Source organism: Phacochoerus africanus, chromosome 3, assembly GCF_016906955.1.
Source record: "Phacochoerus africanus isolate WHEZ1 chromosome 3, ROS_Pafr_v1, whole genome shotgun sequence".
In the NCBI taxonomy this organism is placed as follows: Eukaryota; Metazoa; Chordata; class Mammalia; order Artiodactyla; family Suidae; genus Phacochoerus; species Phacochoerus africanus.
The window spans coordinates 176,095,164-176,116,731 of record NC_062546.1 but is presented as its reverse complement, the minus strand read 5'-3'; the positions used below and the strand labels follow the sequence as shown (position 1 = coordinate 176,116,731).

The 21,568-nt window shown below is 41.3% G+C and overlaps 1 protein-coding gene across 3 annotated transcripts in view; it reads left to right on the top strand.

Annotated features, from left to right (window-relative positions):
- The window catches only part of KLF7 (KLF transcription factor 7), a 295,552-nt gene that overhangs the window by 26,991 nt on the left and 246,993 nt on the right, over positions 1–21,568 (top strand). For 2 of the 3 annotated variants that reach the window (XM_047773340.1, XM_047773341.1), the window contains exon 4: positions 19,074–19,215. The gene's annotated coding sequence lies outside the window, so the exon portion shown is untranslated. Of the gene's footprint in view, positions 1–18,314; positions 19,216–21,568 lie in introns of those variants that run through there. The other variant, XM_047773342.1, reaches the window with a different exon arrangement.

The window sequence follows — 21,568 nt, the reverse complement described above, 5'->3', positions numbered from 1 at the left end:
CAGACTCTGGTCTACTGAAATAGCTGATGGATAAATGGCTTTGATATACATAATTTTAGAAAGTGTATTCTATTGTTATATTCCAACTACATTTGAAATTTCCTGAAGGGGCTCTAGTCACTTTTACAAGTATTATCGCCAGGAGTAGCCAACTGAAAAGCAATCGAGTTTGCTCTGCTGATGTAGGTTGGGTAACATTATAGCTTATTTTGTGGGTAATATTCACCTGGCCTTCAGAAATGGCTGGACTGAGCAATGTTCATATTTGGAACCAGAGCAGCCTGCAAGGGTGGGAATATGGGGAGGCAAAGAAGGGGAACTCCCAATTCCTCTTCAAGCTTGGTTCTCTTTAAGAAGTAAGAATTCAGGCTTGGAGAAAAGGTATTGGGTCAGCTATCTGCTTGGAGAGTTTGGGAATCACATCTAGTGTAGTCCAACCTTAATCAGGAAGGAAGCAGATGGAGTGTATGCGTATGTGAGAGAGAGAGACAGAGACAGAGAGAGAGATAAAGAGAGAGAGAGATTTTCTGGTTAAGGTGAGATAAGCCATCCATCTAATGGTCTAAAAGCTATGGTAACAAACATGTTAGCTCCAGGTAAATGCTGCTAAAGACTTCTCAATTCAATATAAGGTCCAAATATGACGAAAGGAATTTTTCATTTATTCCAAATCAGATTACAGAGCCTCATTTTAGTGCATCTTTCCCATGGATTGTAGGTAGCCATGACCCCAGGTGTATAAGGGGCAAGTGCAAGAGGGTGTTCTGTGTAACAACCAGAGGGGCTTCTCCATGCATTACTTCTGGATATGTTGACCATCTACCTATAGGCCTGGCCTTGGCACTTGAGAATATGAAGTCAAGTAAATCTAGATACACGTTGAATGTGAGGAGTTGCTGGTCTATTATAAAGGATTCATGTAAAGGCATTATATAGTGGTTCGAGGCATATACAGAGGCATTGCGGTGTAATGGTTAAGTTCGTAGGCTTCTGAAGTCAAGGTGCTTGGGTTTATAACCTAGTGATACCACTAAAGAGTAACTCAAACTCACTGAATCTCAACTTTATCTTGTAAAATGGGATAGGTCCTACTATGTATGTATGGAACCTATATATATATAGGTCCTACTATAGGATTATTTCGACTATAAATGACCTGATATATGTAAAGTGCCTGATTCATGGTAAACATTCAATAAATGGAGGGACACTAAGATTATGTATATAAATACATAATGTTATTGTTGAGATTCGTGGAGAAAATGGTGAGAGTTTTGATAATCCCCAAATTTGGGAATAATGCCATAATACAGCTTTGAAACCAAAATTTTCTTTACTTCTTGTAGATTACTACTTTGGGAAGGAAGTGGCAACTAGACCTCAATGAGATATTCTAGCTTCACAAATCAACTTTCTACCCTAGAAAGTGCAACTTTGAGTTAGTACTCAGCAAATGAGAATTTGCTTCTTGCCATGGACTCGTGGAGCTACAGAGGAATAGTCAAAATTAGGGCTATTAAATTTCGGAGATTGTTGAAGGTTCGTAAGATGAACAAAGCCAGTATGAGAATACCTATTTGCTCAGGGAACAAGAGATGGGGGAGCAGCCAAACAACTGTCCTGTGATGAACTTGGAAATTCTTGCTCTGCCCAACTCTTCCAGGTGAGCTGAGAACAGGGAGGGGTTTAGGGAGCTGAGTCGGGGTTGGGAGTTGTTGGCTGGCCCAAACCTGAGGCTCAATTAGGCCATGACTGCCTAGCATTCTGTAGATGCTTCCCATTTTTCTGAGACAGGTGTTTATTTTCTGTTTGATTTTGAATGACTATAACTGGATACTTTCACACATCTCTGAAGGGTTGAGCAAGTTCAAGGCTAAGTAGAAGTGCAGCCCCAGCTAACCTTCAGTGCTCTAGCCTCCTTTTTCTGCATATTTTTCTCCCCACAGCTGAACGCTCGCTTCTTAAAGGGCTCCTCACCCTTTCCTGTCTCTGCCCTCCCCTTCATCAATTTCTGCTTCCGCAAAGGATTTGACATTAGTCATTTATATTTCATAGTGAATTTAAGCCAACACGTTACTTCTCTCAGAAGTAATTTCCCCTTAGCCTCAGATATATGTGAACTCATCTTATGTCGGCTTTGACTTGGCTCCTATGTTCTTTGCAGCATGAAAACAGCTTCAGGGGCTCTATTGTAGATTTCAGTGTGCTACAACACGGAAGAAACTTTGTTTCAGAAGGAGTTTTAATTCATTGATTTTTACTTGGATCAAACAAAATGTTATCTGTACTAGGAAAAAGAACAATGTTTGTAGGCAAATCAGGAAAGACCAAAACTATCAGAAACAATACAAAAACAAAGGGAGGACAGGAAAATAAAGAGGAGAGAGAAGAGAAGGAAGGGACTGCAGAACGGAAAACGAAAGGAAAGGAAGAGAAATAGAAAAAGCATCACCTCCTCCTGGCTGAGAACAAAGAACCCAAATGACAATACAGACAATGGTGCCTACAACAGTCAGAGCCTGACAGTGTAAACAGGTGATACAGGGACCTGCTTGATTTTTGCAATAATTTTCTCCTTTTCTTTGCTTTACAAATCTTTACCTGTGAAAGGACTTCAGAAGCAGCCTACCACTCTTCTCATTTCTTACTTTTTTTTTTATACTCAAAATTTGCTTGCCTAAAACACACAGACAGAAAATAACAGCAATAACAACAAGAATAAGAACAATAACAACATACACAGAGTCCATTAGGACTTGTCTATGACTTCCTATCCTTGTTAGATTTTTTTTCCCCACTCTGCTCATGACAGTCCTTTCTCTTGCTAAGCGATTTATCTAAAGATTTTAAAGGTCATAGTTTATTATATTATTACCTTTAAAAATGTATGTTAAAAATATAACAAAGAATATCCTGATGAATGAGCCAGCTGCTGTGCAAAACCCAGAAATTGTTCCAATTTATACTTACAGGATTTAAAAATTTGTTTTCAAACAAAGGTAAAACTAAGGAGAGAAAAGAAGATCATCAAAGCAAAGAGAAAGAAGTCTGATGTCCAAAAGTATTATGTTAGCTTTTCAATGGATTAAAATAATCGAAATAACCCCTGAAACACAGCAGCTTTATATTTAGTTTATATAGAGGATGCATTGGAAAGTGATATACCAGCTTAAAAATGTTTTTCTTAAAAAATAGTTCTTTTCATACTGATGGGACAGAGTAAAGGTGACAAAGTCGGTGACTAAATAGTTAATCCCACTATGAGATTATAAGTAGAAAAAAGTATGGGAGATCCCTGTAAGTTAATGATCACTCAAGAAAGCAGGCTTTCTTAACAACAAAACCAAGCAGGCTTGCTTAGCAACAAAACCATGCAACAGAAGCATGAGACGTGTCCCCAAAACAATAAAACAATGGTGGAATGAGCCCTGCATCCTGCCCAGTGTGGTTATTAGGCTATTAATTCCTAGGACATATTTCTCTGCACACACTAAAAACAAAAATATAGGAAAAGGTGACATTATACTAAAACCTGAGATGATTCACCATATTTTAGTATATATTACTTTTTGTTCATATCCATTGCATCATGACAGTCCCAGTTTGGCCATGTAGGGACAAGAAAACTCTTCTGCTGGCCATAGGGGAGAACCTGATGATGACAACATCTACTCAGGAATGAGGAAGAAGGTGGTTTTCTCCCCCTCCCCACTTTTCCTTTGATTACAAAACCACAGCACATTAAGTTCTCAGGGCGTGGTCCTCCCTCATATTTCTCTTAAGCACCCTATACTAATAAATTTTTTCCTTACCTGTCACTCTGCCTCTTGTTGAATTCTTTCTGCGCCAAAACAGAAGAACCTACGCTTTACAAAATCCTGAGATACATTCTGCTGGTTTCAACTTACAATGTCAAACTGATGATGTTATAGTTGAAGGGGACTATGTAGCTTGAGGAAACTTAGTACCTGAGTTACAGGTTAAAAGTAAAATTGTGAAATAATGACTTGCACCCAGCCTGATATAGTGTAGGCTATGATAGCAAAGATCCCACTGGAGTTCCCGTCATGGCTCAGCAGTTAATGAACCCGACTAGCATCCTTGAGGATGTGGGTTTGATCCCTGGTCTCGCTCAGTGGGTTAAGGATCTGGCGTGGCTATGGGCTGTGGTGTAGGTCACAAAAGTGGCTCCGATCCTGAGTTGCTGTGGCTCTGGTGTAGGCTGGTGGCTACAGCTCCCATTCAACCTGGGAATCTCCATATGCCTGGGGTGCAGCCCTAAAAGACAAAAAGACAAAAAAAAAAGACCTCGCTAATACAAGTCACATGTTCTAATCCAGTGAATGATTTCACCTTTCTACTATATGCCACTACTTTAAAGGGTGAAAGAATTGGGGTTTCCCCCAGTAAAATGTAGGTCCCTGGGGCTCCATCTGTCTGCCACTCTCAGACTGTATTAGTGGTAACCTTCTCCTCTCCCTGGCAGTAGAGTTTTTAAAATTTATTTATTTGTCATTTTAGGACCATATCCATGGCATATGGAGGTTCCCAGGGTAGGGGTCGAATCGGAGCTGTAGCTGCCAGCCTATCCCATAGCCACAGCAACCCGATATCCAAGCAACGTGTCTGTGACCTCCAACACAGCTCAGGGATGGAACCAGTATCCTTATGGATACTAGTCAGATTTGTTACTGCTGAGCCATGGTGACAACTCCCAAATCAGAATTTTTTTTTTTTTTTTGTCTTTTTAGGGCTGCATCCACAGCATATGGAGGTTCCCAGGCTAGGGGTCAAGTCAGAGCCATAGCTACCATCTTATGCCACACAGCAATGCCAGATCTGAGCTGCATCTGTGACCTGTGCTGCAGCTTGTGGAAATGCGGGATCCTTTAATCCACTGAGCGAGGCCAGACTGAACCTGCATCCTCATGGTTACTAGTAGGGTTTTTAACCCACTAAATGACAATGGGAACTCCCCTACATAGAATTTTTAAAGACTAAACTGTTATAAAGAACATGAGGATTACAACAATAGCCATTTGCTCATGTTTTCCATGTGCCAAGCATAGTACCTAGTGTTTTCTTCATTCTTCTTTAGTCCTCAGGTCAGAGAAGACCAACATCTTTAGCTACACTACTGGTCTGTGGAAAAGAAAGGTTCTTTCCTGTTTAGGCTCCAAGCTGATCCTTTTCCCTGTTACCAGGGGCCTTACCATACTTGGGGGTGAAGGCCTTGCTCATGGTCAAGCTCACAGCAGGTAGGGAGGGTGGGGGATTGTCATCAATTCTCCAGACTGGTTCCTAGCAAGTGTCCTCCAGCTGGTGTCTCTGGGGCCAGCAGAACCAGACCGAGCTCAGTTCAGAAGCAAAGGAAAATATTATTATCGGATCAGAGAATGGACAGGTGCGAGTTTGCACTCTACCGCATGTGCTCTCAACAGGCCACGGGTAGGGCTTCTTCATAGGAATCTCATCAGCGGGGAGGGGAGGGGGCGGAGCTCCGGTGGGTGCGGCGCAGGCGCCTTGCTCAGCTCTCCAAGCGAGCCGGCTCCGCATCTCCGCCCGCGCCCACCACCGCCGCCATCTTGAGTTGCGGTGCCTGGCAAGCATTCTGGGGAGCTGAGGTGTGGGCGCAGCCGTTTTGCTGTGGGAACTCTGGGCTGAGTGGCTGGGTGTGAGGCCTCTGCACATGGCTCCCTGTGAGCAAGTGGAATTCTTCCAAGCGCAGAGGAAAAAAGGTTAGACTTTATTTTATTACCCAGATTCTATTTTTTTTTGTCTTTTTGTTGTTGTTGTTGTTGCTATTTCTTGGGCCGCTCCCGCGGCATATGGAGGTTCCCAGGCTAGGGGTTGAATCGGAGCTGTAGCCACCGGCCTACGCCAGAGCCCCAGCAACGCGGGATCCGAGCCGCGTCTGCAACCTACACCACAGCTCACGGCAACACCGGATCCTTAACCCACTGAGCAAGCGCAGGGACCGAACTCTCAACCTCATGGTTCCTAGTCGGATTCGTTAACCACTGCGCCACGACGGGAACTCCCCAGATTCTATTTTTAATTCCTGGGAATTGTTCATGGGCTTTGCCGGTGACAGGACGAGGGCTGCTGGCTCACTCAGAGCTGGGGGGTTAGAGTCCTGCAAAGCAGGGGCGGGTGGCTGGCCCGGGTCCCATGGCTAACTCCCCAAGCAATGCAGCCCACCTGCAGGTAGTACTGTGCGGTGTCTGTCTTATATTTGAAAATTTGGTCTGGAAAACAAATGGGAAACAACACCTATACGATTTTTGCCGTGTGTGTGTGTGTGTGTGTGTAAGTGTAATGATTTGTGCGAGTGTCCTCATTTATTTTCTCATCCTGGGCCACTCATTACCACTTGTAAGACAGACTTTGAGGAGTTCCTGTCATGGCTCAGCAGTAGCGAATCCGACTAGTATGCGTGAGAATGCTAGTTCGATCCCTGCCCTTGCTCAGTGGGTTAAGGATCCAGTGGTGCCTTGAGCTGTGGTGTAGGTCGCAGACACAGATCCGATCTGGCTTTGCTGTTGCTGTGGCTGTGGCGTAGGCTGGCAGCTTCAGCTCTGATTTGACCCCCTAGCCTGGGAACCTCCATATGCCAAGGGTGTGGCCCTAAAAAGGATAAAAAAAAGACTTTGAGGCAGTGCCTGAAGTGGGTATGGGTGTGGGGTCTGAAGTTAGACCTTTGGATTTGAATCTCAGCTTAACCACTTAGGAAAAGTGTGACCTTGGTCAGATCACTCAACTTCTCTGAGTCTGGCGCTTCCTCTATAAAATGAGGGTTAAACAAGACACTAATACATGTAAAGTGCTTAATGTAGTAACTGGCAGTTGGTAAGCATTTAGGGAAAGTAACTCATGATTATTATTCTGATCATCAGACTGAGAGCCATAAGTAGCCTGTGCTCCATGGTCTACATGCTTCTGAATGCAGATTATTAGCCTTGTTAATCACATTGGAAATGCACAATGTCCTGAGTATTTTCCTTTTATAGATACACAATTTGTGATTGTCTTTCCCTTTGTTTATCTTTTCTTTCTCATACTTTCTAATGCTCTTTTAAGATATGGGCTTTTAGGGCAATTTTATGTAAAAATAACTCACATGGGGGTGCCTTTTTGGTGCAGTGGGCTAGAGATCCAGTGTTGTTACTGCAGTGGCTCCAGCTGCTGCTTGTGGTGTGGGTTTGATCCCTGGCCAAGGAACTTCCATATGTTGTGACGGTGGCCAACACCCACCCCTGCCACCCCCCAAAACAAAAAACTAAAATAAATATAAATGTGTAACAAAATGTAGGATAAATAATATAAATATGTAAATAAACAGACATATGTAACTGTCTAGATAAATTTGCATTAGAATATGAAAATTTATCAAGCTTGTTTATTATTTTTGTTGATCCCTTCATATATACCTCTCTACAAAATTGTAAGTTGATTAATGTCTTTTCTTTGGATACAGAACTAGTAAACAATGTGGTAAATAAATCTAATAAATTGCACTTAGAAATATGCCATGTATCATGCCACATATGTGTGTGTATATCTATACAAATAAATATTTGTAGCTGGCTATCTTAAATCAAGAAATTGATTTAGATAGAAAATATAATTTAGTCTAATATTTCTTAGACAAAAAGTGATTATCCATTTTTTGTGATATTCATATTGCAGGAGACCTATTTATCAGTTAATATATTTAGTAAAATTACCTCTGAAATTCTCCATATCTAGAGCAGTGGGTTTTTCCTGAAAATTTGCCATTGTGTCATCTGAGTGCTTTGAGTTAGTTAATTGAGAACATCATCTTTTGATGAGGTAATTTAAACAGGGTTTGTTATCATGGAAGGAAGAATTTCTCTAAATTCTTTTCATGAGGAAGTTGGTCCCTTAGACGTGGTATTATTTTCCTTTGAGGGACTGTTTCCTGATAAAGAGAATTTAGCTTTTTGTAAAGACCCTCCAATTTTGTTAAAAATTGGTTTAATAATCAGTTTCATTTCCTCGGCCATGTATTAGTATGAAAACTTTTTCTGACAACCATAGTTAATTCATGGACTGCTACATGCAGCAGACTGAACACTATGCCAGTAAGAGGTACACATTAAGGTGTTCTGAAAAAATGTTAAATCTACAGAAAAATTTAAAAGTAATATGTTCTGAAAATATTTACTAGGCCCAATGATTGTTTTAACATTTTTCCAGTTTTGTGCTTGCACTCACACAAACGTCTATGTCCCTTGATTTGGACTTACCGGATTTTTCTCTCATACTATTCCAGCTAAATGTTTTTGGCAAGACTAACACAGCAGAAGTTTGCCAAGCTTCTAGAAGAGTTAGGAAGGGGACAGTGTACCCTTTTATAGAGGTAAAAAATGTGGGCAAAGTTGTCCCTCGGGTTGGGTGACATGGAGTGACTATGGCATGTTTGGGGAGGAGCTGTTAGGTGGCACCTGTTAGGTGGTGCAATTAGATATTTCAATATTCTTGGGTCTAATATATATATATATGTCATCAGCTCATGAAACTTTCCTTCTCCTTCTACATTTCCAAGGCAAAATCTATGAGGCTGTCCCTAACATATCCACTCAAAAGCTTGTTTTTTTGTTTTTTTTTTCCCCCTTCAGGGATATTTTTGATAGTCATTTATATCAAGTTTGACTTAAATAAAAAGATCTATGGATTAGGGTAAGGGCAGGAGAGAGGAATCACAGTATGGTTTGCTCTAGGCCTTGTACTTACTAAAGTCCACTCAAAACTTTTATTTTTCATTTTAAAACGATGATTTTCTAGGCCAGGGGACAGAGGGTTACTTGGGAGGAGCTGAGACGTTTTCCTCCAGCTGGCGGCATCTGAAGAAACTATGTCTGCTGTCCTTTAGGCGGCGATGAAACAAATTGGGAGACTGCGGTCACTGGCCTCAAGTCCTAGAGTCTCTAGGAGAAGCTGTCAATAATAAGATTGTTCTCCTTAAAATAAAAATTAAAAAGTGAATGACAGAAAAGTAAGTGATAAGCTTCAGAACACGTTCCAGAATTCTTTTTTTCTTCCCCTAAACTTTTGTGTCCTAGGGCATATGACCTCTGTGGCAAAGATCTCAGAAAACTGACGGGAAAACATGGGCCCAACTCTGTAAACAGTAATGAGAAACAGCCATCACAGAAGTCCAGGGAGGACAGGAGGTCCTGAGGCCCATGCTCAAGCTCTGTCTTGAGGCTCTGATCAGATCATAAGACTCAATGGTATCTACTAGGATTTTTTCCACTAGGTGGTTCTATGACAGGCCTTTGGCAAAACTGATGTGATAAAAATCCGTTCACCTCTGGCTGTGCTCCAGGGCTCAGAATCTCCTTCTCTCTTGACAGATAGCAGAAGCAGCAGAGTAGGACAGTGGCACTAGAGTGAATTCACCAAAAAGACTGTGTTTCGTACTTTTTGTTGTTGTCAGTGGCTTCTTGAAGGTCACAGCTGAGTTCACAGAAAAAGTGGCACATTGGCTGGGAATTAATTACCATTATAATTTCCACTCTTGTCTTCCTTTAGCCTCCATGTACAGGTGGCTCATACATAAGTCCTAAGAAATTCCAGCTTCAGGATGCCCTGTTGATGTTGGCATGATCCGAAATGAGCTGCAAGCCTCCTAGTACCATTCTTTCAGTAGCTGTGATAAAGAAACATCGGCCCCCACAAAAAGTCAAGGGCAGAGGTCATCTAGCATTCCAAGGGAACTCTGCACAGCAGGGAGCCTTCTAATTGGCTAGTATTGATTGGTAAATTGTGTCCCCACTGTGATTAATTCTAGCCTCCCCCCCAAACTCCCGCAGCACGAGCGTGATAGGTCAAGGTTTGGGGCCTCTAAATGTCCTTTACAAATGGAGCTCAGGTCCTTAAAGGTGCCCGTGAAAGACTGCAGTTTGTTAACTCTCTCCTGGCTGCTCTGCTAACCCAGGAAGCTGGTTTCATTCAGTTTCCTTGCTCTCACTAATAGCAGCTTAATGGGATGCTAATGTGAGGAACAGAAGTTATCAGATGGCTTGTACGATTTATGATGGATTTATTACCCCTCTGAGTTCCCTTGATGTTCAGTGCATCCTTTTCCCATCCATCCCTGTTATTGGCCTTAGCAAATGGTTTCATAATTAATTAATTTTTTTTCCTGGAGGGGGTTAAATTATTTTTGCCCTGCTGCTTTTCCTCCATATTTAATTCCCAATAGATGCTTCTTCTCTGTGCCTACCAGAGATGGAATATACTAACAGCTGTTCTCTCCATAGTTTCCTCTCTTCCCCACCTTTCCTGTCTGCTAATGCCTACCCATCTTCCCACAATAGTGGTTCTCAAACCTGACTCTTCACTGCAGTTGCCAGGGGGAGCTTATAAAAAGCTTATGCCTGGGTCCCATTCCCAGAGATTCTAGTTTGATTGATCCAGGGTATTGCCTGGGAATCAGGAGTTTGAAAAGCTCCCCAGGTGATTCCTATGTGCAGTTAAGGTTGAGAACCACTGGACTCTAAATTCATCTTAACGACTACGCCTCCCACGATGCTTTTGCCTGTCTCCCGATGGACATGATCTCTCATTCCTTCGAATCCATGTATCATTTGTATTCGCTCTTGGAACCCATATAGTGCTTTGTTTCCATTAGCAGTTTATGTATTTGTGAACTTGTCTTATTGCCGCTATTAGCCTGTGAGCTTACCGTGGGCAGGGAAGGTACCTGAGCTACTTTTGTGCTGTTTTGGTGCCTTCCACTTACCTGGGACTCAGAAAATTCTTACTGATCTGGGTTTTACCAGTGACCAAGCTCTCTGGGAAGTTGCTTGCTCACCCCCATGCTCATGTACATCTCAGGCAATTGCCTGGATTCTATCTTATGATCTTTAAAATAGGCTTTGCCTGCCAGTGTGTCTCTGCTGCTTTCTACCATCGCTTCTCACCAGGGTGACCACATGTCCTGGTTTGCTGGGGCAGTCACTGTTTATGCCTTTTGTCCCAGCATCATTTTGTATAGCACCTCCTTTCACTCTCAAAGCTGTCCCAGTTTGGATGACAAATTACACAGTGCCTCTACTTTTCACCTTCTTCCTCCTGCTTTCTTTCCTCAAGTCAGCCTAGAAAAGACAAACTTCTTCTGGGCTCAGACCTTCTTTATATGGTAAGCTTAAGTAGGCTTCGGTAAAGTGTGTACTAATAATTCCATATATAAAATTCCATGTCTAATTCAATGTATAAAAAATTATAAAATAGGAGTTCCCATCGTGGCACAGCGGGAATGAATCAGACTAGAAACTATGAGGTTGCAGTTTTGATCCCTGGCCTCGCTCAGTGGGTTACGGATCCAGTGTTGCCGTGAGCTGTGGTGTAGGTCACAGACGCGGCTCGGAGCTGGCATTGCTGTGGCTCTGGCGTAGGCCATCAGCTACAGCTCTTATTCGACCCCTAGCCTGGGAACCTCCATATGCTGCGGGTGCAGCCCTAAAAAAAGCCAAAAACAAACAAAAAAACTAAAAAATTATAAAACAGGCAAAACTAACCTATGGTGTTTGGGATTTTCTTGTGTATGGGATGGGATACAGAGAGGCATGTGGGGAATGTTGGAAATATTGTTTCTTCATCCAAGCATTTGTTACACACCTGTGTTCGTTTTGTGAACATTCATCACATTGTAACGTGTTTTACATCCATTAAAAAGTTTTTCTAAAGGGAGGGTTAAATCATTGATCAGTACAGATGTAAAAGCCAACGCTTATCCTTGTTAATTAATATGATTGCCCCGATTGATGTATTCCTGTTAAGCAGAAGCAAAATATTGCAGTGGATAGAGCACCCAAGAAATCGACTGTCTTTTTTGGAGGCATATGTTTTATCATTTTGTTAAGAAAATGTATATTGTCAATCACCAAATACAGTTCATTCTTGTTATATAATTCTTCCAGTGACTCTATGACTAGGTGGCTGTTTTCTCATATTACAGCTGAGAAAGCTGTCGAAGAGCTGGTGATAAGTAGGCTGAGTTTCCATTCAGGCTGAACTTACGCATTAGTTGGTTGAAAAATCAGGTAGTTTTTCAGCTGTTTCAAGGACAGAAGCAAATTAAATGTATGGCTGATCTTATTGATTGGGTAGAATCAAGAAAGAGGGTTTAAAACAAAATAAAATTAAACTACAACTAGAAAATGAACAGTTTTCTGGCTTTAAATAGAAAAGACTAGAGAGCTGGTAGCTGAATAGAGATGAAGACTGATAGTTTCTGAGTTCCCAGAAGGCATTAAAAAGATCCAGGCACCCATGAGGATCTTAGTCTCAGATTGAGAGAATTCAATGAACCCTACATGTATTTAAGCCCCATACTCAGATCTCGGAGCGGAGGTTTGTCGGAATGGGAGCATCCCAGAGACTCCTTAATGACTGTCTCTCTTTTTCATTCTGCCCCTATAAGTGTGATCAGGAAGTACGTGTCTTCGATTTTTAGATGTAGCTAACATGGACAAGTGAAGTGAATTAGTTTTCACTATTACAGATAATAAGTTAATCTTATGAAATAAATAATATACTACATAAAAATGGACTGAAAATATGACTCAAAACACAAAAAGCTGTATAAAAACAGAAACCATAAGAAGTAGAGAAAGTCAGAGAGCCATCTATTTAAACAAAAATAAAGCAGCAAAATCCTGGGGGCCTCTTGTACTGTACTGAAGTGAGTTTTAGCTATTCATGCTGTGTTAACTGCTGATGAAATGTCATTGAGCTTAAAATAAAATAAGTTTGTAGCCCCAGCTAACACTTTACAAGATCAAATAATATTAGGTCACTATAGCCAGTTATATGAAGAAATAACTCACAGCAATGTACCAATATGTCAAGATTTTTCACAGGAGGCAATATGAAAACTAGCTGGATGGTGTCAGGCTTGTTTAAAAGCTCATTTGCTCCCCTTAGTCACTGTCCTTTCACCTTTACATGTCATATTTCCTGGTCTCCTGTCGATGTGGTTGTCAAAGCACCAGCTTAATAGTGCTGGTCCCTCAACAGAGAGATGTGTTAAATGTAAAGACGGTGAAGTTCCCTGCTGGAAGGGAAATGCAAAGACGTGGAGCCAGCTGAAGCCATGAGATATCAGGTGACTATAAGACTGTGTCATTTCATAACACATTTCCCTTAGGTACCAATGAACTTTACACAGAGTTTTTTTCTGTTTTATTATTCTGACATCCTGGGGAAAAAAAAAAAGGTTGAGGAAAGACATTTCCATTCTACAGAAAGGGAAACTTAGGTTCAGAGAAGTAAAACAAATTACTCTAGGTCTCTTAAGTTTTGGGGATTTTCTGGTTTCTGTAAACAACGACCAATCTGCCAGCACCTCCCACATACATTACAGGCACACACCTCTCTACACAACTCTGTAGAAGTCTTTGTGTTTCAGAGGAGGGATGGGAGAGGAGGGGATATATGAGGTGAAAAAGTCCATAGCTTCCTGCATCCTGAAAAAATCACAATGTGAATCATCTACATAATCCCATCCTGGTTCAGTGCAACAAATGCTTGTTTCTGTCAACTCAACCCATATGGGATTCTCTTCTACCTCCACTTATTTCCCATCTACAAAGTCCAGTTAACAGCCTCAAGTCATAGGAGGCTCTCCAATGAGAGGACTACACACTTTCCAGGTTTCAAGTCTTAAGATCTTAGTTCCACTTTTAGCTTTACCCACTTATGAAAAGAACACCTGTGTTGGTCTTCTTCTGTCAGGTGGTCAAGTTGAGTAACCTCTTTTGGCTTCTTATGTCTTTTCTGAAGGGTATTTATGATAATTTAAACGGCTGACTAACTTTTACATTTTTTATTTTTATTTTTTTTTTAGGGCTGCACTCATGGCATATGGTGGTTCCCAGGCAAGGGGTTGAATCAGAGCTATAGCTGCTAGTCTGCACAGCCATAGCAACTCTAGATCTGAGCCACATCTGTGACCTACACCACAGCTCAAGGCAACGCTGAATCCTGAACCCACTGAGCAAGGCCAGGGATCAGACCTGCATCTTCATGGATGCTAGTCAGATTTGTTTCCGCTGAGCTGAGATGGGAGCTCCAGGGCCAACTAGTTTAAAATGGTCTGATGCAGGAGTTGTTAAATTACAGTCTGACTGCCACCTGTTTATGGAAATAGTCATGCTTATTCATTTAAAGCTATTGTATGCTTATTGTGTATGGTTGTTTTTCACTACAGTGTCAGAGTTAAGTAGTTATCACTCATAGTAGGCATGCACTATACATTAGTTACCTACTCCTTTTTGGTTTTTATGTTGGTTCTTCTCATTCTTGAATAGGTGCTACTGATTGGGCACTCTCTCATCATCATCTTCCTCCCTGGAAATAGATTGACTACATTTTCTTTGAGCAGTTATTTTCTGGGGAGCTTAACCTTTACTTTGGGAAATTTTACATCTTTGTAATCATGGGAGATTCATCTGGAGTAGATGGAGGTTGATGGTCCTGGAAAACAGGATAGAATAGAAGCATTGCAGCTCCCTGCTTCCTTAGTGGGCTCCGTGAGGGGACATCTCAGATGCTGGTTCAGGCTTATGACTCTATGGAGCACATCTTTTTTTTGGCCAAGTTTTCTATAATTCGGTTTTTAGTGTTGAACTCTTCAAGGGACTACAGGTTTTTGTTTATCTTTAGCAAGGGTATAAGTAAGAAGTTAAAAATTTTTTTTCTCTCAAAATTTTAGCATCACTAAAAAGAGACAAGAAAGGTTAAGAAAAGTCCATTCTCCATTGCTTTGGGAGAACAATATAGTAAAAAGAGGCCTGGTTTGAGAGGTCAGAAAATCTGAGCTCAAGTCTGCATTCATCTTCATTTTATTTTTGGACAAGTCAATTTCGGAGTATGAGTTGCTTCGTAAAAACAGGCATAACGACAACAACAACAACAACAGCAATAATACTTGTTTCACTGCATGGTTTTGAAGCATAAAAGGTAATGAGATAGAAAGCTTTGTAAACGATAGAGCCATCTATAAATGTGACACTAAGTATGACAGGATCTAGTCCCAGGTATTTGATCACTGGATTTATATTTTTAGATTTATATCAAACCACAGTTTTAATTACTGATGTTTTACACTCATGTTCTGATATCTGACAAGACTGATCCCTAAGAATATATTTTGCTAATTTTTCCTATTTAGCATTTTGAGCCCTTGTTACAAGATAAGCTCCAAGCTTAGTAGTTAGTCCATGCTAATTCTAATGAGTTCCAAGAAAAGTCTTGTATTTTTGGATAGAATTATTTTAATAAGTTTGAGAAGCCTTGACATCTTTATGTTGAATTTTTCCATCTAATGAAAATGTAGCTCTTCCTATTAATTATTAAAATTGTATCTCTCAATCAAGGTTTTAAAAGTTTTGATACATTTCTCATTGAGTTGGTGGTCTTTTTTGTTGCTCTTGGAATGACTTTTCCATTATATAGTCTATTTGGTTATGGCAAGTATATAGAAGTAGTATTGCTTTTTAGGTATTTATCTTTATTCTAAGCCACTTTATAACTCTTTATTAATTAAGAAAGCTTTTAGCTGTCTTACTTGGTTTTTCCAGATATATGCTTATGTGATTTTCAGGTACTTTAGTATCTTAGTTCACAAAATTGGTTATTTTTGTTTCATGACTTATTGCCTTAGCCAAACAATATAAAGTGATAGTAATACTAGAGAAAATTTTTGTGTTTGTTTCTGATTTTGAATATTTCAAATATTTACCCATTAAATATAATCTTTATTTATTTTAAGCCAAGAGCACCTTTATCACTTTTTTTTTTTTGGTCTTTTTTGCCATTTCTTGGGCTGCTCCTGCGGCATATGCAGGCTCCCAGGCTAGGGGTCAAATTGGAGCTATAGACACTGGCCTACGCCAGAGCCACAGCAATGCAGGATCCAAGCCGCGTTTGCAGCCTACACCACAGCTCATGGCAACGCTGGATCCTTAACCCACTGAGCAAGGGTAGGGATCGAACCCACAACCTCATGCTTCCTAGTTGGATTTGTTAACCACTGTGCCATGACGGGACCTCCCACCTTTATCGCATTTGAAGGGCATCCTATTTCTATTTAAATATTACTTTCGTAATTAGGAAAAGGTGTTGATTTTATCAAATGTAGTGTCTTATGAAATTATCACATAGATTAATTATTGTTGAATCAGTGAACACTCAGTGGATTATTTTTTTCCCTCCTTGGAAATCAGTCTCTGTGATCTGCTGACTGGCTGTGCTAACAGTGGCAAATGTGTAAACGGTGACTTTATGAATTTGTACATATCAGAGCCAAACTCAGTACACAAGAAAGTGGGCCAGTGCTGAAGCAAGCCACCTGAGTTTCTCTCCTTGGGCACACTCTCTAAAGTTGGTGGCTTTGGAGAGTTTTTTAAGGTAATGACAGTTGACATCACAGTTGTTACTACTCTGAAGAAAAGATATTAGAAGAGGCAGTGTGGAATAAAGTGAAGGAGTCGAGAACATGCCACCTCAATATATGATGCTTTGGCATATTAATTACTTTGCGTGAAAGGCACTTGAAAAACAGCAATTGCAAGAAAGGCACTCTGACATTCCTTTTTCTTCCTAAAAGTGGGAGATAACATTCCCCTGTAAAAGGTGCCCTCCCTGTACCAGGAGAAAGGAACATTCTTATCATCAGAGACAGGTTGTTGAGGCTGAGCGAAACCTATACCAACAGACCTTGTTAGACAAGCTCATCTTCCTTTAGTCACCCCTTGTGTTAGAGTTACTTTTCCACAACTGCTGCTCTTTGTTCAACCTCGTATATTATATCTTGTCACTTCTTTGGGTCTTGTGAGGACCTTCATTTACATGAAAATAAAATATGTATTCTTTTCTCCTGTCAATCTGTCTTTGGTCAATATCAGCTGGAGATCACAGGGGCATAGAGGAAATTTTACCTCCCCTACAATGGGAATGAAAAATCAATGGCCTGCTCGAGAAATGAGAAATGTGAAGTTAGAAGGTTGTCCCAGATGGTGCCTTTGTGTGTATGCTTCTCTCTCCAACTAAAGGTGCATACGCCCTTCTCCCTCCAGGCAAACAGCCCCCCTCATTGTATCCCCCACCCCACTGGCTCATACCCCCTCAAGCCTCTGGGCTTAGGACTGAGATGTCAGAAGGCTTGCAGTTTAAATGCCAAGCCCCAAAATATCCTCCGACATGTGGACAAATGAACTGCTAACATCAGTGTCTATACCAGATTCTTACTGGCACTCTGGCCGCTTGTATGACCTTTCCAACACACATTTGAAAAAATGAGCAGTGCTTTCCTCTTCCCCTGGCAGCTCAGAATAGCTCTGTTTCCTTTCCTATAAACAAGTCATATCTCTGGGAATTTCTAAAGCCGAATATTGTCTGCTCAGAAGCCGTGACTCACACTCTTTCCTGGCAGTCCTGACAAACTCATGAACGCCTCTTGAGGAAAGAATCCCAGACAACAAGAGTGGCCACAGAAAGCCTCAGATTCCTTCATGTCAAACCCAGGAAGCTGAGAGACAAAGGAAAATACCAGCAAGAATCCCTGGCCACAGTCTCCCCCTCTTCTTGGCGAAGCTCACGTTCCTGGCTGTCAGAGCAGGAAGGGGAAACCCGCCTGGAAATTTGTCCCAATCTGGTTTTAGGTCATCAACCACACAGCCCCCTGTGTTTGGGAATTTACCTAGATCAGCTTCCTCCGGATTCTGAGGGTAAAAGTTCTTGGGGGCGAGGTGGAGGAAGGGGGCACTTTACAGGGAAATTACCAGGAGGTCTCACTTACGTCAGGTGGTGGGGCTTCCTAGCTGCTTTTAGCAGGAATTCTGTGGCCAAAAAAAAAAAAAAAAAAATCTCCTTTCTTTGAATTTTCTACCCTCCTCCACTACTGATCCTGTCTCTCCAATTCTTTTGTCCCAATTTAGTGCCACATTATTTTCCTTATACTTGCTAAATTGTCAAAAAACAGAGGAAAAAATGTTTATTTGGCTTTTCCCATCTTAACAGCATAAAAATCTGTGCATATGTATTTGTGTGTGTCTCTCTCTATGTGTGTGCATATGTGTGAGAGGTACATATGTAAAAACAGAACTCCTTTATAAAACCCTTAGATTTTCTAGCCAATGGGAATGATAAAGGTGCCTTTAAAATTTTTTTTCTTAAATTAAAGGTTGATTTACAATGCTGTGCGAATTTATTCTGTATAGAAAAGTGACCCAGTCATACACACACACACACACACACACACACACACACACACACACATACCTTTTAGAGATGACTTTGTTCTATTAGTGAGGTGACTTTTGAACCACACCTAAGGATGAAATCTGGTTGCCAGTGGAATTAACTGTGTGGTTAGAGGGTTAGAACTTTCAGCCCCTCTCTCCTGACTCCCCACATCCATGGAGGGGAAAGGAGCAGGAGATTAAGTTCAATCACCAATGGCTAACAACTTAATTACTCACGTCTATGTAATAATGCCACCGTAAAACACTTAAAAGATGGGAGTGGGGTTCAGAGAGCAGGATGCCCGGAGATTCAAGGAGTTGTGGTTATGGAAGCCATGGAATTCCGCACCCTTTCCTCATACCTTGCCCTGTGCATCACTTCCATCTGGCTGTTTCTGAGTTATAGCCTTTTATAATAAACTGGTAATCTAAGTAAGTAAAATCTTCCTCCGAGTTCTGTGAACCACTCTAGCAAATTCATCAAACCGAAAGAGGGGGTCATTGGAACTGCCAATCGATTGCATGTCAGTTGGAAGCTCAGGTGACAACTTGGACTTAGATTGGTGTCTGAAGTTGGGGGTGGGAGCCCCTCACCTGTGACAACACTATAGATAGACAACACTATCTCCAGGTACATAGGGTCAGAATTGAGTTGAATTCTAGAATGCCAGCTGGTTTGAGAGAATTACTGAGTGGTGTGGGAAAAACCTCCATATATTGGAATTGGTGACCAGAATTATAGTGACTATTACACTAATATGATTTCCTAATTTCATTTCTCCCTCAATTCTTTAGGGTCCAGGTTTGCCTGGAACACCGAGAGTCTGGCATCCCAGGAACTCTCTCAGTCTTGGATGAACCTGAACAGTGGGTGATTCTGTAGGTCAGCATCTGGAAAATTTCTGCTACTGCTCACATGGATTATTAAAAGACAAAGGTAACCCATTTCTAACCTGAAAGTACCTGGGTTATGAGGGGATAGCATTGAACTCCGTATCACAGGGGCTATGATGCATATCTTGTCTCCATACCTCTTACAGTGACTGTATAATTTTAAAAGGTATGGAATAGTTGTTGATTTGATATATAATGAGCAAGGTCGCTTATGTGTCAACATTTGTGGGAAGAGTACACCTGCAAATGATATGATTTTAGGTAAAACTGAATTCATGAGTAGTGAAGTTTTTTAAATATAAAGTCATTATTTTCTAGTTAAGTGTGCAATTTCTTTGAATAGTACTCAATTATATATCCTGACTATTTTTTAAAAATCTGAGTTCAGGAGTGTTCTCTTTTTATAATAACTGTGCTCCTGAAAGATACTATGAACAAAATAGGTTTTTATAAATCATGTTTTTAGTGCATTAGGGAGGTTCTTTGAGAGAACCATTGTAGCCCCTTATCTGCTTAGTTGTGCAAATGTCAATCCTAAACATGTAGTTACTGTACTGAGTGAAAGTGGAAAATACTTATGCTGAAACACTTGGGAAACAGTAGGCTTCCAGAGTAACACTAAGTTGGCAGATCTGATTCTGCCCTGATATGGGTTTAATCTTCAATGAAACATTTTCCATTTCTATGGAAAGAGAACCAGCTTCTTTCCTCCTGTGGCTCTCTCCCTCATCCCAGTCTAAAAACTCCTCTATTCTGACACCTGCTTCCTCTCACCTTACAAAGTTTTCTCAGCACCTCATCCTTCTGATGAGGTGTGTCTGGGCTTTGTCTTGTACAACCTTCAAAGAACCCCAGGAAGCGAGTGCAGAGCACAGCAGTCAGGGGTAGTGTCAGGGGGTTTCTCCTGCAGCAGTGGTCTGGAGGGCAACCAAAGTAGTAGCAGTTATAAGCAAGCCCTGAAATGTGATTCAACCTGTAGTTCAGTTCAGCTTAGCTCTCTCTCCTGTTACTTGATAGGACTTTTGTTCTTCCATCTGGAGAGAGTAACAAAGCCCTCAGACACCCTCCACCACTGAAGAAACATGGTTTCCAAGGGCATTGGTTAAAATGAAAAATCTGGGACAGCCATTCTCTTCTCCCCACCCCTCCTCAGAAGCAGAATAGAGATCCGGGGAGCTCGTTTGCCCTGTAGCCACTGCCTGGGTGTGAGCACCTGCTTTCCTCTCTCCAGGGCCCTTCCTTGGCTTGCCTCCCCCAAATGGTCTTATTGTTATTTTAAAGCCCTAAATTTGGCTTGACCTAGGCTGGGGAAAGCTATCTTTCTTTTTCACTTCTCCTTAAGGTGAAAAACGAGGCTGACACATTTATGGATTTTTGTTACTTCTTTAATAAATGGCTCCCTGGGATGCAATTCTAGGAAAATGACATTTTAAGGAATAATGTCTCAGAAAGTAGTGACTGAGCAGAATTAGCCATTGTGGTGAGAGATATTCCACATTAGGCATTTCTAGGAGACGGGCAGTGGTCAGAAACACTCTTATTAATTCTGTCCACAGAGGTGTATATGTATATATGTGTTGGTAAAATGCCTTTCACAGACATTTACAAAACTTGAGGATGAAGAGAGAAATGCTTTTCCTCTCTACTGTTTACACTGGCTTGTCATTTCAAATGGAAGAAGTCGGGCTGAAACATGCCAGAGAACTTGTCTTCCTTGAGAATCTGAAAGACTTTCTTGAAGAACAATTCCCCTTGCTTTTTTTTTTTTTAAACGACACTGTTTCTCTTGAGGGAACAGGAAATGATGACTATGAGTACTCCATAGGGTACTGGAAGAAGAGAGAGTCGCCCTGATGTTTGTATCATTTCCTTGTTTTTAGAGATGAGGAAATTGAGGTCCAGAGAAGTAAAAGAAGTCACCCTAGATCTCACAGTGGGTTTGCACGTATGACTCAGGCCAAAGCGCATTTTCCCTTTCTTGTGCCCGTTAGTACCCAGGAATAATCTCAAGATGACATGTCCCAAACCCTGGAACCCAATGCATCCACCCCTCCTTTTTCCTTTTTTTCATTGCTCACCTGTGCTTTGTTCCGTAATGGCCCTGATATAACCAGTTCGCCAGGTGGCTCACAGGCTCCTCAGAGAGCATTAATCATGGGCTCTTGCCTCAAGGGCCCTGATTCATTTCTAGCCATGATTGCATCAGTGTACGTGAGTGTCTCTGTGTGAGAGGAGTATTTCTCCAGTCACATCGAGGGTTTGCCACAGCTCCCCACCCCTCCTCTCACACTCCATCAGCTCTGGCTAAAGAATAAAGCCAGGAAGGTAGCAGCCACTTGGATTTCTTATAGACTTGAGGTCTTGTTCTCTTAAAGATTATAAACGCTGCCATAGGA